Below are 6,162 nucleotides of genomic sequence, written 5' to 3'. Positions count from 1 at the left end.
GATATCAGCGGCGAGCAAAAAAATTTGAGCATAAAAGAGATACGAACATGCAATCGCGCCCAATGTACGGGACAGTTACACTGATGGCGGTGCAACGAAGAGAGCGCATGAAATACACAACACATGCTCTCCACCCTGAAGGAACGAGTCTCCAGCTCAAACAAAATTAGATTAAATTTGCATGGGAGGTTGAAGCTATATCAGCGGTGAGCAAATATACTTGAGCATAAAAGAGACACGAACATACAATCGGGCCCAGTGTACAGGACAGTTACATCAGTTAAACGTCCTGTGGGGGCGAGCTTTTTCCATCACGCAACTGATGGCGGTGCAAATGAGAAAGCACAAGAAAAACAACACATTCTCTCCACTCTGAAGGAACCAGTCTTCTGCTCAAACAAAAGGAGATTAAATTTGCATGTGAGGATGAAGCGATATCAGCGATGAGCAAATAAACTTTAGCATAAAGGAGACACGAACGGGCCCACTGTACAGGACAGTTACATAAGATAAACGTCCTGTGGGGCGAGCGCTTTGCATCACGCAACTGATGGCGGTACAATGAAGCGAGCAGAAGAAAAACATAACACACTCTCTCCACCCTGAAGGAACCATTCTCCTGCCCAAACAAAAGGAGAATAAATATGCATGAAAGGTTGAAGCGAAATCAGCGATGAGCAAATAAACTTGAGCAAAAAAGAGACACGAACGCACAATCGGGCCCGCTGTACAGGACAGTTACATCAGATAACCTTACTGTGGGGCGAGTTTTAGCATCACGCAACTGATGGCGGTGCAACGAAGAGAGCACAAGAAAAACACATCACCTTCTCTCCACCCTGAAGGAACCTCTCCGCTGCTCGAACAAAAGGAGATAAAATTTGCATGGGAGGTTGAAGCGATATCAACGAGAAGCAAAAAAACTTGAGCATAAAAGAGATACGAACATGCAATCGCGCCCAATGTACGGGACAGTTACATCAAATAAACATCCTGTGGGGCGAGCTTTTTGCGTCACGCCACTAATGGCGGTGCAATGAAGAGAGCACAAGAAAAACACAACACATTCTCTCCACACTTAAGGAACCAGTCTCCTCCTCAAACAAAAGCAGATTAAATTTGCATGGGAGGTTGAAGCGATATCAGCGATGAGCAAATAAACTTGAGCATAAAAGAGACACGAACACACATTCGGGCCCACTGTACAGGACAGTTACAACAGACAAACGTCCTGCGGGGCGAGCTTTTTGCATCACGCAACTGATGGCGATGCAATGAAGCGAGCACAACAAAAACATAACACATTCTCTGCACCCTGAAGGAACCTGTCCGCTGCACGAACAAAAGGAGATAAATTTTGCATGGGAGGTTGAAGCGATATCAGCGACGAGCAAAAAATCTTGAGCATAATAGAGAAACGAACATGCAATCGGGCCCACTGTACGGGAGAGTTACATCAAATAAACGTCCTGTGGGACGAGCTTTTTGCATCACGCCACTGATGGCGGTGCAACGAAGAGAGCACAAGAAAAACACAACACATTCTCTCCACCCTGAAGGAACCAGTCTCCTGCTCAAACAAAAGGAGATTAAATATGCATGAGAGGTTGAAGCGAAATCAGCGACGAGCAAAAAATCTTGAGCATAATAGAGACACGAACATGCAATCGGGCCCACTGTACGGGACAGTTACATCAAATAAACGTCCTGTGGGGCGAGCTTTTTGCATCACGCCACTGATGGCGGTTCAACGAAGAGAGCACAAGAAAAACACAACACATTCTCTCCACCCTGAAGGAACCAGTCTCCTGCTCAAACAAAATTAGATTAAATTTGCATGGGAGGTTGAAGCGATATCAGCGATGAGCAAACAAACTTAAGCATAAAAGAGACACAAACGGCCCACTGTAAAAGACACTTACATCAGATAAACGTCCCGTGGGGCGAGCTTTTTGCATCACGCAACTGATGGCGGTGCAATGAAGTGTGCAGAAGAAAAACACAACACATTCTCTCCACCCTGAAGGAACCAGTCTCCTGCTCAAACAAAAGGAGATAAAATTTGCATGGGAGGTTGAAGCGATATCAGCGGCGAGCAAAAAAATTTGAGCATAAAAGAGATACGAACATGCAATCGCGCCCAATGTACGGGACAGTTACACTGATGGCGGTGCAACGAAGAGAGCGCAAGAAATACACAAAACATGCTCTCCACCCTGAAGGAACGAGTCTCCAGCTCAAACAAAATTAGATTAAATTTGCATGGGAGGTTGAAGCTATATCAGCGGTGAGCAAATATACTTGAGCATAAAAGAGACACGAACACACATTCGGGCCCACTGTACAGGACAGTTACAACAGACAAACGTCCTGCGGGGCGAGCTTTTTGCATCACGCAACTGATGGCGATGCAAAGAAGCGAGCACAACAAAAACATAACACATTCTCTCCACCCTGAAGGAACCTGTCCGCTGCACGAACAAAAGGACATAAATTTTGCATGGGAGGTTGAAGCGATATCAGCGACGAGCAAAAAATCTTGAGCATAATAGAGACACGAACATGCAATCGGGCCCACTGTACGGTACAGTTACATCAAATAAACGTCCTGTGGGGCGAGCTTTTTGCATCACGCCACTGATGGCGGTGCAACGAAGAGAGCACAAGAAAAACACAACACATTCTCTCCGCCCTGAAGGAACCCGTCTCCTGCTCAAACAAAAGGAGATTAAATATGCATGAGAGGTTGAAGCGAAATCAGCGATGAGCAAAAAATCCTGAGCAAAATAGAGAAACGAACATGCAATCGGGCCCACTGTACGGGACAGTTACATCAAATAAACGTCCTGTGGGACGAGCTTTTTGCATCACGCCACTGATGGCGGTGCAACGAAGAAAGCACAAGAAAAACACAACACATTCTCTCCACCCTGAAGGAGACCAGTCTCCTGCTCAAACAAAAGGAGATTAAATATGCATGAGAGGTTGAAGCGAAATCAGCGACGAGCAAAAAATCTTGAGCATAATAGAGACACGAACATGCAATTGGGCCCACTGTACGGGACAGTTACATCAAATAAACGTCCTGTGGGGCGAGCTTTTTGCATCACGCCACTGATGGCGGTTCAACGAAGAGAGCACAAGAAAAACACAACACATTCTCTCCACCCCGAAGGAACCAGTCTCCTGCTCAAACAAAAGTAGATTAAATTTGCATGGGAGGTTGAAGCGATATCAGCGATGAGCAAACAAACTTAAGCATAAAAGAGACACAAACGGCCCAATGTAAAAGACAGTTACATCAGATAAACGTCCCGTGGGGCGAGCTTTTTGCATCACGCAACTGATGGCGGTGCAATGAAGTGTGCAGAAGAAAAACACAACACATTCTCTCCACCCTGAAGGAACCAGTCTCCTGCTCAAACAAAAGGAGATTAAATTTGCATGGGAGGTTGAAGCGATATCAGCGATGAGCAAAAAAACTTTAGCATAAAAGAGACACGAACGAACAAACTGTGCATGACAGTTACATCAGATAAACGTCCTGTGGGGCGAGATTTTTGCATCACGCAACTGATGGTGGTGCAATGAAGCGAGCAGAAGAAAAACACAACACATTCTCTCCACCCTGAAGGAACCTGTCCGCTGCACGAACAAAAGGAGATAAATTTTGCATGGGAGGTTGAAGCGATATCAGCGACGAGCAAAAAATCTTGAGCAAAAAAGAGACACGAACACACAATCGGGCCCACTGTACAGGACAGTTACATCACATGAACGTACTGTGGGGCGAGCTTTTTGCATCACGCAACTGATGGCGGTGCAATGGAGAGAGCACAAGAAAAACAACACATTTTCTCCAGCCTAAAGGAACCAGTCTTCTGCTCAAACAAAAGGAGATTAAATTTGCATGGGAGGATGAAGCGGTATCAGCGATGAGCAAATAAACTTTAGCATAAAAGAGACACGAACGGGCCCACTGTACAGGACAGTTACATAAGATAAACGTCCTGTGGGGCGAGCGCTTTCCATCACGCAACTGATGGCGGTACAATGAAGCGAGCAGAAGGAAAACATAACACATTCTCTCCACCCTGAAGGAACCATTCTCCTGCTCAAACAAAAGGAGATTAAATATGCATGAGAGGTTGAAGCGAAATCAGCGATGAGCAAATAAACTTGAGCAAAAAAGAGACACGAACACACAGTCGCGCCCGCTGTACAGGACAGTTACATCAGATAACCTTACTGTGGGGCGAGTTTTAGCATCACGCAACTGATGGCGCTGCAACGAAGAGAGCACAAGAAAAACACATCACCTTCTCTCCACCCTGAAGGAACCTGTCCGCTGCTCGAACAAAAGGAGATAAAATTTGCATAGGAGGTTGAAGCGATATCAGCGACGAGCAAAAAAACTTGAGCATAAAACAGATACGAGCATGCAATCGCGCCCAATGTACGGGACAGTTACATCAAATAAACATCCTGTGGGGCGAGCTTGTTGGATCACACCACTGATGGCGGTGCAATGAAGAGAGCACAAGAAAAACACAACACATTCTCTCCACCCTGAAGGAACCAGTCTCCTCCTCAAACAAAAGCAGATTAAATTTGCATGGGAGGTTGAAGCGATATCAGCGATGAGCAAATAAACTTGAGCATAAAAGAGACACGAACACACAATCGAGCCCACTGTACAGGACAGTTACATCAGATAAACGTCCTGTGGGGCGAGCTTTTTGCATCACGCAACTGATGGCGATGCAATGAAGCGAGCACAACAAAAACATAACACATTCTCTCCACCCTGAAGGAACCTGCCCGCTGCACGAACAAAAGGAGATAAATTTTGCATGGGAGGTTGAAGCGATATCAGCGACGAGCAAAAAATCTTGAGCATAAAAGAGACACGAACATACAATCGGGCCCAGTGTACAGGACAGTTACATCAGATAAACTTACTGTGGGGCGAGCTTTTTGCATGACGCAACTGATGGCGGTGCTACGAAGAGAGCAGAACAAAAACATAACACATTCTCTCCACCCTGAAGGAACCAGTCTCCTGCTCAAACAAAAGGAGATTAAATATGCATGAGAGGTTGAAGCGAAATCAGCGATGAGCTAATAAACTTGAGCAAAAAAGAGACACGAACATACAATCGGGCCCGCTGTACAGCACAGTTGCATGAGATAAACTTACTGTGGGGCGAGCATTTTGCATCACGCAACTGATGGCGGTGCAACGAAGAGAGCACAAGAGAAGCACAACACATTCTCTCTACCCTGAAGGAACCAGTCTCCTGCTCAAACAAAAGGAGAATAAATATGCATGAGAGGTTGAAGCGAAATCAGCGACGAGCAAAAAATCTTGAGCATAATAGAGACACGAACATGCACTCGGGCCCACTGTACGGGACAGTTACATCAAATAAACGTCCTGTGGGGAGAACTTTTTGCATCACGCCACTGATGGCGGTGCAACGAAGAGAGCACAAGAAATACACAACACATTCTCTCCACCCTGAAGGAACCAGTCTCCTGCTCAAACATAATTAGATTAAATTTGCATGGGAGGTTGAAGCGATATCAGCGACGAGCAAAAAAACTTGAGCATAAAAGAGATACGAACATGCAATCGCGTCCAATGTACGGGACAGTTACATCAAATAAACATCCTGTGGGGCGAGCTTTTTGCATCACGCCACTGATGGCGGTGCAATGAACAGAGCACAAGAAAAACACAACACATTCTCTCCACCCTGAAGGAACCTGTCAGCTGCACGAACAAAAGGAGATAAATTTTGCATGGGAGGTTGAAGCGATATCAGCGACGAGCAAAAAAACTTGAGCATAAAAGAGATACGAGCATGCAATCGCGCCCAATGTACGGGACAGTTACATCAAATAAACATCCTGTGGGGCGAGCTTGTTGGATCACACCACTGATGGCGGTGCAATGAAGAGAGCACAAGAAAAACATAACACATTCTCTCCACCCTGAAGGAACCTGCCCGCTGCGCGAACAAAAGGAGATAAATTTTGCATGGGAGGTTGAAGCGATATCAGCGACGAGCAAAAAATCTTGAGCATAAAAGAGACACGAACATACAATCGGGCCCAGTGTACAGGACAGTTACATCAGATAAACTTACTGTGGGGCGA

This window comes from Amblyomma americanum, chromosome 5, assembly GCF_052857255.1.
Source record: "Amblyomma americanum isolate KBUSLIRL-KWMA chromosome 5, ASM5285725v1, whole genome shotgun sequence".
In the NCBI taxonomy this organism is placed as follows: Eukaryota; Metazoa; Arthropoda; class Arachnida; order Ixodida; family Ixodidae; genus Amblyomma; species Amblyomma americanum.
The sequence above is the reverse complement of the archived record's forward strand: the minus strand, read 5'-3'. Positions refer to the sequence as shown.